Genomic DNA, 12,727 nt, shown 5'->3' on the forward strand with positions numbered 1-12,727 from the left:
ACCAAAGATATAAATTTTATGGTTCATGTTTTAGAATGAAACAGCACGAATGATCTGCCTTAAATTCCGATAGATTCTGTGAATCTGGGGAAGTTTGTCTAATTACACAGGCTGAGTTACCTCTGCATTGACTGAAGATAGAAAGCTACTTAATATCATTGTCTAGCTTCAATAATTTGTGAAGATTCGAGAAAAAATACTTAAATAAAAGAGATTTAAAATAATTTCATTCTAGGTTTTAAATTTTAATAATGTCAATGCTGTCTAAATAGCATGTTTACTTAGAAGTTCAGGAAGGATTGCTTTTATTTAGCAATTCACCATGTATTCTAGAGTATTTTCTAAAAGATTTTGTAGTTAAGAAGAGGGGAGGAGTTAGAAGATTACTGTTCTCCTCAAAAATATGAAAATTTCATGAGATAAAAATAATTGCCTCATTTCTTATAAAAACTACATGACAACTATCAGCTGGATGTCACAATTGTTCAGATTATCATTAAACTCTTAACCAATTAACTATCTTTAAGCTAAATTCTTGCTTGTAATAGAATTATTTCATTTAATGGGCTCACTATTTAAATGTTTCTGCACTGGAAAAGTATATGTGAATTGGAAAAATCTATACTGGAAGACCCTCAGGCTGAATATCTTCAGCTGCACTTAAAGTTAGCTGTTTTGCATATAGCTATCCTCCTGGTTATGGGAAGTAGACATTGCCGGGCAAAAAATTGGGATCTTGGGGGTGGGGTGGGAGGGGGTAAGGGGAGATGGGGAGAGAAATGTGAGAAGGGGAGGATGGGAGGAACTTGGGGAAACGGGATGATTGGGATAAAGGAAGGTTGGATAGGGGAGCAGGGAAGCACATATCTTAATTAAGGGAGCCATCTTAGGGTTGGCAAGAGACATGGACCTAGAGGGGCTCCCAGGTGCCCAGGGCGATGTCCCCAGTTAGTTCCTGGGGCAGCTGAGGATAGGGAACCTGAAATGACCCTATCCTATAGCCATACTGATGAATATCTTGCATATCACCATAGAACCTTCATCTGGTGCTGGATGGAGATAGAGACAGAGACCCACACAGGAGCCCGGACTGAGCTCCCAATGTCCCAATGAGGAGCGGAAGGAGGGAGAACATGAGCAAAGAAGTCAGGACCACAAGGGGTGCACCCACCCATGGAGACAGTGGGGCTGATCTATTGGGAGCTCACCAAGGCCAGCTGGACTGTGACTGAAAAAGCAGGGGATAAAACCGGACTCTCTGAATATGGTGGACAATGAGGGCTGCTGAGAAGCCAAGGACAATGGCACTGGGTTTTTTTTTTAATATTTATTTATTTATTATGTATACAATGTGTGTATGCCTGAAGGCCAGAAGAGGGCACCAGACCTCATTACAGATGGTTGTGAGCCACCATGTGGTTGCTGGGAATTGAACTCAGGACCTCTGGAAGAGCAGGCAATGCTCTTAACCACCAGCCCCCTGGCACTGGGTTTTGATCCTACTTCATGTTCTGGCTTTGTGGGAGCCTAGCCAGTTTGGATGTTCACCTTCCTAGACCAGGATGGAGGGGGGAGGACTTTGGACTTTCCACAGGGCAGGGAACCCTGACTGCTCTTCAGACTGGAGAGGGAGGGGGAGAGGAGTGGGGGGAGGGGGAGAGGAGTGGGAGGAGGGGGAGTGAAATGAGAGGCTGGGAGGAGGCGGAAATTTTTTTTTCAATAAAAAAAAGAAAAAAGGAAAAAGTTAGCTGTTTTGACATTATATAAATCACAGAACTTTACATCTCAGCATTTTTTTATCATACAAAGGTGATTTATGGTACTTACTAAGGACGTAAGACTAATGTATCCCTAGCAGACAATTGTTGATATTGTTTGATCTATACTACTAAATGAAGGAGACATGATCAATTCTGTTAATCATGACTGACCAGGTTACACTGAGGATGGAAAGATAAGAAGGAATAAAGAAAGAAGGGAAGAGAGGACGGGCAGAAAACATCAATATTTTACTTCATTCTCACAGGAAATCACAGACAGGTTACACCAATCTTCTACAAGCTTGTGGCAATCCCAAATGGGGCATGTAGTCACTATGTCTGCAGTGGGGAGTAGGAGCATCACATGAATTGGCAGATTGTGCAATATATTTGAAATAACCATACACAAAATCGTCATCTTCATGTTTCCCACTTCTTGGCTTTAGAGATCAGTCCCATGTCCCCTGAAGCCTGTGAGGGAGACTGACCACAAATGATGAATACATTTCATCATCACTACCACAGTAATTAGACCCAATCATCAACTGAAACAACTGGAGTGTAGGTATAGCAAGTAGGTGATATGAAGTCAGACAGCTAAACAAAGGGTGACATTGAGAGCCACAATATCAAAGGTGTAGACTAAGGCTGTGTTTCATTTCCCGGATGCCTACATCCTGAATAATCTCACAGAAACTATATTAATTACAACATTGTCTGGCCAACGGATTAGGCATATTTCTACCTAGCTCTTACATCTTAAATAAGCCCATTTCTATTATTCTATGGCTGTGGCTTACCAATAAGGTTTCAGCAACTTTCTCCTTCGGCAGTTACATGGTATCTTCCTGATTCCACTTTTTTTCTCCCTGTATTCAGTCTAGTTTTTCCACCTAATTCTATTCTGCCTTGCCATAGGCCAAAGTAGCTTCTTTACTAACCAACAGTAATAAAACATATTCACAGCATACAGAGGGAAATCCCACATCACATAAGGGCACAATCAAAGTACTCAATAAGAGTCCTTCATTAGATTTCCCCCACCACAGTCCATTCTGTTAGTATATGAAGCAATTGTTAGCATAGGTCTTTTAGAAGTTTTTATTAGTTCTTTGAGAATTTTATACAGTGTATTTGGTGATACACACACTCAATTCCTTCCAGATCAATCGTCTTCACCACCACTTCTTCATACATTCAACTTAGAGTTTTCTTTTTTATTTCTTTAAACCCATTGAGTTCATTTGTGTTGCCCAAGAATGGACATGCCCTGACATATGGTCAGCCTGGGAGAGGGGTCACACAATTAAAGAATACTAAGTCTTCCTTTCCCAGAAGCTATCAAGTACTAATAGCTTCTTGGCTAGTCCAAGGCTAAACTGCATGGTCCCCTCCCTACTTCCATACTGAAATTTTTATCTGGCTTGGACTTGTGCAGGTCTAGTGCCTGTTGTCACAATCACTATGAGTTCTTATGTGCAGCTGTCCTGGTGTGTCCTGAAAATAGTTTCCTTGAAGTTATCTGCTACCCTCCTGCTGTGACAATCTTTCAGCTCCCTATTCTGGGAAATTCCTTGGGGCTTGGTGGAGGTGTGTGATAAGTATGGTTCATTTAGAAACTCATAGACCCATAGTTGTGCTGTTCATATACTTCTGGGTATGGGACCATCCCCTGGAGCCTGTTCAACCTACCCATAGCCACACCCCTAAAGAAAGCTTACTCTTCTGTGTATAGCAATCACTCTTCAGGGCAGGCCCATGCTCACAAGTAGTTGACCAACAAAAAGTGAACTCAGTGGTATTTTTGTGGCGTTTTAGTTTTACCTGCTTTGCTGTCACATTGTGTCTTTTTGGTCTTTTGTGATGTTTGTTTTAGTGGGTTTGTTGTTGTTAGTATTGTTCCTTATGTTGGTATTTCTTTTTTCTTTTTGGTATTTTAAAGAGAGAGACAGACAGACACACAAAGAGTGGGGTAAAAAACATAAAATTTCATGCGTAGGGAGATGGGGAGGACCAGGGAGAAGTAGGAGAAGTGAAAACATGACCAAATTATACCACATGAAAAGCATTAAACAAATGTACAAACAAAAGAGAGAAGACCTATTCTCCTTCCCCAGAAGCCACCAATTGCACATAGCTTCTCTTTTACAAGTAGGAGCTTGCAAACCTCGTGCCCGCCACGCCAGAATGCTGACTGCCTTCACCTCGTGCAGGTCCCGTGCCGGAACAACAGCTGTTGTGAGTCCTGCCTAGAAGGTTCTGTTTTGCTCCAGTCCTCCCACACCTCTGGCTCTCACAGTCTTGTTGCTCACTTCTACATGGCCTCTGAATCTTGGAGAAGGGCTGGGAAACTTTTGTGGCTGTGCACTTTGACCAACTGTGAATGTCTGGTGTTAGCCACCGTCTACTGCATGATGAATCTTCGATGAGGTCTGAGAGCTACACTATTTTTCAAGCCCAAGGAGTAAATCCGCTTCTATTATTTTGCTGAATGGACATAGTGTCATACTTTCCTCTCATTTCCTGTCTATCTACCTGTAGATAGGAATCCTTTTCATTATTGAAACAGCCTGGTAGGAGGCCTGTCTTTCTGGTCTCCTCTGTTACTTCTTACTGGATGTAGTTTCAAGTAAGCACAGCCCTTTCGTAATGGACCATTTAATTTACTGTAAGTAGAGATGAGGAGGAAAGAGATTCTTACATGGTGGAGATGATAGGAGCCTTCTTATGGATCCCATCGTTCCCACTTTTCTCTTGCCTGACAGCAGAGAGTCTCGAGGATGCTAAAGGGAGAAGCAGAGAACTAGGAATTATAAAGGAGCCCTGAGCAATGACCCACATCAGCAAGGCCAAATGGCTTTTGTAGGTTGAAATTCTTAATATCAAGAAACGGGGAGGGTGCTTGATGACATTTTGTATATTTTCTCTGATCAGGCTTCTGCAGAAGTAGCTACAAATATCCTGGCCTTTTAACATGATACAAAGCCTTGGCCCAATGTTGCATAGCTTTAGTCTGCTTTATCTCCAGAAGCATCATTGGTTTCAATCTCTAAGTCTGGGGTATGAAACCGGAAACTGTACACAATATCTACCTTCTTTTTTCCTGTGCAGCAACCTTACTTCTGCTTGATTTGCAAACGATAAGGTACAGGGGAGATATTCACTTGTGAGAAATTCCAGTTTCCCCTGAATCTCATCTTTCTGTTTGCCATTTTTGTTAGCTTATAACATATGAAACTGTAACGAAAAACTTAAGTTTCCTCCAGTTCTTGGGTAGGATTAAAGCCCTGATACAATAGAGAATTGACTATGGTATACGAAGCAGGTTTATGTAACACAGTATCTGATCAGTTTAAATAATAAAAACCCAGAGTCAAATATTAGGGGTGAAAGCAGAGCAGCCAGCCACTAGTTTTTAGCTCTACAAAATCATCAGACCAAACAGGGTATCCTGTCTTTACAAGTCCTCAGACTAAATGCTCTCTCTAAGAAACCTTAGATTGAAACCTGAACACCTGTTTTCTCTTGCCTTATATTCCTCTCTCTGCCCAGCATTATCACTTCTTCTCTCCACCCCCTAGTGTTGGGATTAAAGGTATGAACCACCACAACTTGGCTCGGTTTCTCTTTTAGACTGATTGAATCTCAGCAGCTCAGGGTGGCCTTGAATTCGCAGAGATTTGTCTGCCTTTGTAACCCAAGTGCTGGAATTAAAGGTGTGTGCCATCACTGCCTGGCCTCTATGGCTGGCTAGTGTGGCTAGCCCAGCACTCTGATCTTCAGGCAAGCTTTATTTGTTACAGCACAAACAAAGTATCATCACAGGTTTACCTAAAAGCAAAAACATCTATATTATTTTTTCTCAAAAGAAAAAAATGATATAGATATGGGAATATTTTAATTTTATTAGAAGTTGTTTAACAAAGGCCTGTGAGAGAGTCTCCATATATTTAAAATAACAGAATAACATTTCAAACTGGTTATTAAACTGTGGTCTGAAAGAGTCCTGACCTCAGCTAAATATTAAAAAATAAACTATTCTATTGCAAAACTTAAGGGAGAATTTAAGGAAAAACATTTGTTACATTTTGGAAATCATAAATCAGGGTTACAATGGTCACTGTAAATAAAGTTTAAATGCTGGTAAATTTAATTCATTAGCAAACATTGTTGCTTTTTATAGTAAAAAACAAATTATCAAAAAGTATTTACTATGTATGTGTTTGACTAGAAAACTGCTGAGAGTCTTCCAGAGGGATTTAGGCAGGAGTACCAAAAGTGTTCAGGATATGCAAGATGATTCAGTGGGTGATAGCTTTTACCACCAAGTCTCATGATATGGGTTTGATCCTGAGATCCCAAGCAGGATGGAGAAAGTGGAACCCCAAAGATTGTCCTCTGACTCTGACATATGAGCTGTACACATATGTATATATGTGAGAGAGAGAGTGGATGAGAGGGCTGAGAGCTTTGTGCCCTCCACAAGACTCAAATCTTCAAATCCACATTTTATTGCTTAGGAAAGAATAGACTATCAGGATAGACCTGGGTAGGCTTTCATCGTGTTTGGTGTTCCAGCACCATCCTTATCGTTTCTACCATCTATGATAGTTGAATCATCAGATATCCAGGTGCAAGCACCTACTGAGCCACAGACATTCTGTTCTGCTGTCAGTTCACAGAAAGTCAAACAATAGACACAGGGACAAATGGCCCAGGCATGCAAAGATGGGAGCTGATAGTGGTGAAGTTCAGTGCATTCTCTATGCTGGGCCAGCAGAATAGAAATTGTGTGTGTGCAGGCTCTGCAATACTCTGTGTGCGTGTGTGTGTGTGTGTACATGTGTACATGCATGTGTATGTGCATGTGTTTGTGCATGTGTGTCTGCATGTGCGTGTATGTGTATTTAACATAAGATTGATATGTTTCAGATAAGGAAGAAAATTATATGAGGAACTATAATAGGTATGATATATGAATCATGTCACTTGATTTATACTACTTATTACATATATTATTCATAATCTGACCCAGTTATTCTCAGCATCCCTGTGGGGTTTGCTGTCATTGTTTTTCTTCTTAATTATTATTTGATTTCTTGGGTTTGTAACTAGATATTAGTCTAGAAGATCATTCTCATTCCATAACTAAAATGTTTTTCAAATATATTTATAAATTTTAAAAGAATCAAGAATGGTTTCATTCAAATAACTTTTAGAACCCTTAAAAAATTTAAAGATACTTTCTTACTATGGATATTCTTGGGAATTTTAAGCTCTATATGGACAGGAAATCTCTAAGAGAGTCATATGTACCCCACGGTCAGTTGGTCTGATCATGTCAGGAGCATCTTGGGAACACTGCCTGGCAGAAAACTGGTGTGGTATATTACACTATAGGGCTCTCTGAAGCTATGTGCTCCAAAAGAAGCAAAGGCAAAAGTAGCCTGTTTAATGGTGATATGTCACCAGGGCTCTCAAGGAGGTAGAAGAACGAGCTAGAGAAGTTGTAAAAGTCTTCACCTGTTGCAATCAGCAGCCTAGGAAATATGACATTGAGTCTTATCATCAGTAACAAAACTTTCTTCGCAGAATCCTACATTTCCAACCAAGTGACTGTCAACTTTAGCTGCCAGAGAAAATTCCATTTGTAAAATAGGGAAACAGCAAAATCGGTGTGTAAGCAGTTGCCTGTGGTTTTTGAAAGTGAAGGCAGAGGCACCAATTTGCACATCGTTCACATTATTTATTCTTTTCTCCATCACTTGACACCCCTTGCAGGAAGAGAGACGAGCTCCGCAGGAGCTCCTTAGTAGTTAAGAGCCTGGTAGGATCATCAAATATCGCGTTCCACCATAGAGTTGCATGATTATTTCTAGAGGAATTGCACATGCATTTTAGCCAGACATTTACTTTTTTTTCTTAACTCTTGCTGCACGCTAGAAATCATTGACAAATTTAGTTTTGTGGATGATTCCAAAGCCCTGCTAAGTACGCAGACTTTGATTTAGAACTTGAGTCAATGGACAGCCCTTGAAGCCCTTGGAAGAGTCTTCTGTGTGTTCCCAACCCTTCCTTTCTTTTCTGCCTTTCTCACCTTTTTCCTTTTCCCTCTCCTTCAAACTCTTTTTCTCTGCTCTTTCCCCCTGTTGTACAGTCAGGCTCTTTTCCTTCCCACTCAGTTCACATGCTTATTCTGCCTTCAAATTTGCCTGCATTCTGACTCTGAACTCTTAACACTTAGCAACTCTTCTATCAGAAAGAAGTTAAGCCAAGTCATTGTTCCAAACTTCTTTGTGTCTTATCACTTTCTACATGGGCACAAACCCTGTGGTGATTCTAATTCAAGATGCAACTGTGTCACAGACCCACGTATATCCTTTACCCTAAAATCAGCAATAAGGAAGAGTCTGTATCTATTTTATTTTAACTCCTCTATGAGAAATTTTCTAGATGTAACAAATTAGAAAGCTTTAAGATAAAAGTCAAGGTTTTCTAACACTTATTACCAAATGAAAGGAATGTGATCCTTACTCATCTTCATGATCACTCAATTCTCATCAAGTCCTTTAAAGGATACAAAACTCCACTTGGTACACAAAATGAGGATCAGAGAAGTCAAACATGTTGCCTGTGTCTACACAGCCAGGGAGCAGGTTTTAAACACTTTCTCTCTGGAATATATGAGGTTCCTTCATCCTACCCTCCTTCACATCAGAAAGCACACGGTGTTGATTGCTCAAATCAGTGTCAGGTAATGGCCACCAAGGAGAGTAAAGCCGGACTGCTGTGAGCCGTGCTTGCCTGTGTCTTCCCCTAATTACCTCAGGAAGGCAAAGTAGGGCTTGCTTCTGAGGTGCAGAAGTTCTCAATTAGACAAAAATCAGACATCTGAGCCTTGCTTTTATTTTATTCTCTGCACTTTCTTTAGTGAGAAATGACTAGTTTTAAGTCAGATTTCTAAGCAAAATTTCTGTGCTATTTTCCCAGATAATGGATTCCTGGCCATGTTTTTGATCTGAGATCTGTTTCTTACAAACCCAATCAGCCTGCCACATTTCACTGAATACACTTCAGGACAAAGGGGCTAAAAGAGTACTGTACAGAGTAAAACAAAATAAATTATTGTCAGTGGCCATGTCAGAGGAGCAGCAGGTGGAAATTGAAGTTGGAGATATGCCTGTCTCAAACTCTAGATGAAGACATAGCTAACATTTTTTCGCACACTCTTTGTCTTCCCTGGTCCAAATATAACACTAATGGGTATATCTGGCTGCTAATTTACTTTTCTTTGAAAATGAGTGCGTACTATTAACAGGTGACAAGAAAGAAAGCTGTATCCAGAAGTGAAAATAATTTTTCTCAGGGTAATAAAGATGTATCCTTAAAGGAAACATTTGTATTATATTGTATTATACTGAAATTGTAAGATTAACCTAACTTTCAGAATTAAATGCATATTTCTCAGAGGTTTGAAGATGTTGGAGGCTGCTTGTTAGTCCTGGCCACCAAGAACCAAAGTAACCACATAGAAACTGTGTTAATTAAATCACTGCTTGCTCTAACTTCTTATTGACTAGCTCTTACATTTTAATTTAACTCATTTCTATTAATATGTGTATAGCCACGTGGCAGTGGCTTACCAGCAAAGTTTTGGCACGTTTGACTAGGGCAGTAGCCCCATGGCTTCTTTCTGACTCTGCCCTTCTTTCTTACAACATTCAGCCCTCCCCACCTAGCTCTGCTTTGCCCCACCTAGCTCTGCTCTGTCCTGCCCTGCTCTGCTGTAGGCTCAAAGCAGTTCTTTGTTCATTAATGGCAATCACTGCATACAGAGGGAAATTCCACATCATGAAGGCAAAATAATAAAGGTAAAACTAGCATTTACTGTTTAACTTTGTCTTCCCTTGTATGTTCTTCTAAGTAGCAATAACTCATGGATAATTTAAAAATTATATTTTAAGGTTATTTCCAAGAAAAAAAAGTTCAAACACTTAAATGTAAATGTGCAGTTCAATTTGAATATATTTATATTCACTCAAGAAATGTCTAAATGGAATCTAAAAATTTAACCAGAAATAATACATTCTACAAAGGTATATTTTACTATTGTTTAACACATGCCTGTGTGTAGTAGGAGGCCGCTTGTTTGTTCCCAGATGCTCAACCCTGAAATAATCACACAGAAACTCTATTATTTGCTATACTGTTTGGCCAATAGCTTAAGTGTATTTCTGGTTAACTTTATATCCTAAACTAACCCATCTCCATTAATCTGTGTATTGTCATGTGGCTGTGGCTTACTGGCAAAGTTTTGGCATATCTGTCTCTGATGGTGGCACCATGGCTTGTCACTGACTCCACCTTCCATCTCCCAGCATTTAGTTTGGTTTTTCCTGCCTAGCTAAGTTCTGCCTTGCTAGAGGTCAAAGCAGTTTCTTTATTCATTAACCAATAAAAGCAATATATAGACAGAAGGACTTTCCATATCATTCCCATTTTTCTGCTTAAATAAAAAAGAAAAATTTAACTTTAACATAGTAAAATTACATATAAAAATAGGTATCAAGCAAGAATTATGGTTACAATATTTATATCTACTCTATCTTTTATCATAGCCAAGGAAAACTATAACTCTAATTATATATTCTTCAACATCATCAAAGACTCCAGAAGGATTCTTTTACTTATTACCTAAGTAAACAAGAAGTACATTGTAAGCAACTTCCAAAACTCTAGAATTGACAGAGACATCTCGCTGCCTGGACAGTCACCCAAAGTTCTTCTGTATCATTGAGGCATCCATCTTCAGCCCACAGGCCCATAGTATCCAGCAAACTTTTCCATGAAGCATGAAATTTGAAGATCTGTTCAGCAATGTAATGGAAAGTCCATTGTAGTGAGAGGAGGCCAATGTTGGTTCCAGGCCACCTGGCTAGCTTAGACCCGAAATAATCACACAGAAACTGTATTAATTAAATCACTGTTTGGTTCATTAGCTCTAGCTTCTTATTGGCTAACTTTTATGCATTAATTTAACCCATTTCTATTAATTTGTGTATCATGATGTGCCCATTGCTTACTGGGTGAAGTTCCCAACATCTGTCTTCTGCAGCTCCATGGCTTCTCTCTGACTCTGCCCATCTTCTTCCCAGCATTCAGTTTAGTTTTCCCCGCTTACCTATGTTCTGCCCTATCATGGGCTCAAGACAGTTTTCTTTATTCAATACTGGTAATCACAACATACAGAGGGGAATCCCACATTAGTCCATCAGTTAACCAATAGACAGGACTTCCCATTACCATATGTGTAATGATAAAATTGGCTTTCACTATTTAATGCAAAAGGAAGAAAGGAAAGAATAGAGGGAGGGAGGAAGGAAGGAAGGAATGAAGGAAGGAAGAAAAGAAGGGAAAGAAACAAATCTTGTTTTCTCTTTTAATGGCTACACCCTTAACCACTCCAAACTCATTCCCATGAAAGCAGAAGAAATTAATACTGTATATTTTAGTTTCCTCTTGTCTTCCCAACAACTCCCACAGCCTTGAAAATAAGAGGTGCTTCTCATTCTTTACAATGAAGTAATAATTACAATAAAATTCACAAAGCTGAAAGGATTCCTTTTTATTGACACATGTCAATAAAATACCCGGAAATCCTTGCTATCCCAAACACAGGACCAGAAGATGTCATTTACAGCTCGTTTATGCCCACCTCATTTCATTGCACAGAAACCTAAAGTAAGATAGTGAAATTCTTTAGGTATCAGGGTCGGGTATGGCGAGACATAATTATAGTCATATAAAATTTGTATTTTGATAAATAAATCTTGCCTGGAGACCAGACACAAAGCTAACGCCACAGAAGTCAGGCAATGGTGACACATAACCTTAGTCCCAGGATTTGGGAGACAGAAACAGATGGATTTCTGTGACTTCAAGGCCACCCTGGGCTACACAACATCAATACAAAAATAAACGCAGGTGGTTGTAGCCTACACCTTTAATCTTAGTACTAGGGAGTTATGTGCCTTTAATCCCAACATTAGAGGGAATATAAAATGAGAGGAGAGAGAGGCTGTCTGCTTAGTTTGTTGTCACCCAGACTTAGTAGAGGTAAGACTTCTCTAGTGGGTTGGCTGCTTTGATTTTCTGGTTTTCGAGTTGAACCCCAATTTCTGTCTCTAGGTTTTTATTATTTGTTCTATACATAATGATCACAATTTACACAATAATAATAGCTATCCATTGTAGAAGAACTGATGCTTCTGGAAATTTGGAGGATTCCTGGCAGAGTTGTCATGTGATACCAGAGAAACCAGGATCTCCCTCAGGGTTCTTAGTCTTGTTAATAAAATAATTTAAGAACAAACTCAATGAGATAAAGATAGCTTTATTAGAGTTTTAATGAAAAACCCAAGGGCAAGTTTGTAAGTCTTGGCAACTTTCCAGAGTAGGAGAATGAAAGGAGGAGAAAAGCCATGACAAGGGAGTTAAGCTGGCATGGAAGCCTGCTACAGGGTGGACAAGGAGACACATGGCCAAGAAGAGCTCTTAGAAGAAACAGTAAGGAAGTCCAAGGTACCAGAAACACATACTGAAGTTCTGGCCAGCATCTGGAAGATCAGACTCAGAAAGTCAAGAAGATCCAACAGAAGCTCATGGTGGCTTTCAGGGACTCTTCTGAGGGGAGGTGAGAACTCCAGGAAAGAAAAGGACATCATTTCACTAAAGGGATAAACATTGTGCCCATCTCTTTAGCTTGGCTTATGCAGAAACCACCTTCACAGGGCTGGTCCCTTAGACAGGTGACTGACCTGCACAATTGTATAAACTCTTAATGTAGGAGACAGTGGCATGTCTCCTCTCAGACATGGATTCCACTCTTTACTATAACACTTTTACATGCCAGTCACGGCTAGGATGTTTTATTTATACTATGTCATTTAATCGTCGCTGCAATACTT

Source organism: Microtus pennsylvanicus, chromosome 1 (assembly GCF_037038515.1).
Source record: "Microtus pennsylvanicus isolate mMicPen1 chromosome 1, mMicPen1.hap1, whole genome shotgun sequence".
Taxonomy (NCBI): Eukaryota; Metazoa; Chordata; class Mammalia; order Rodentia; family Cricetidae; genus Microtus; species Microtus pennsylvanicus.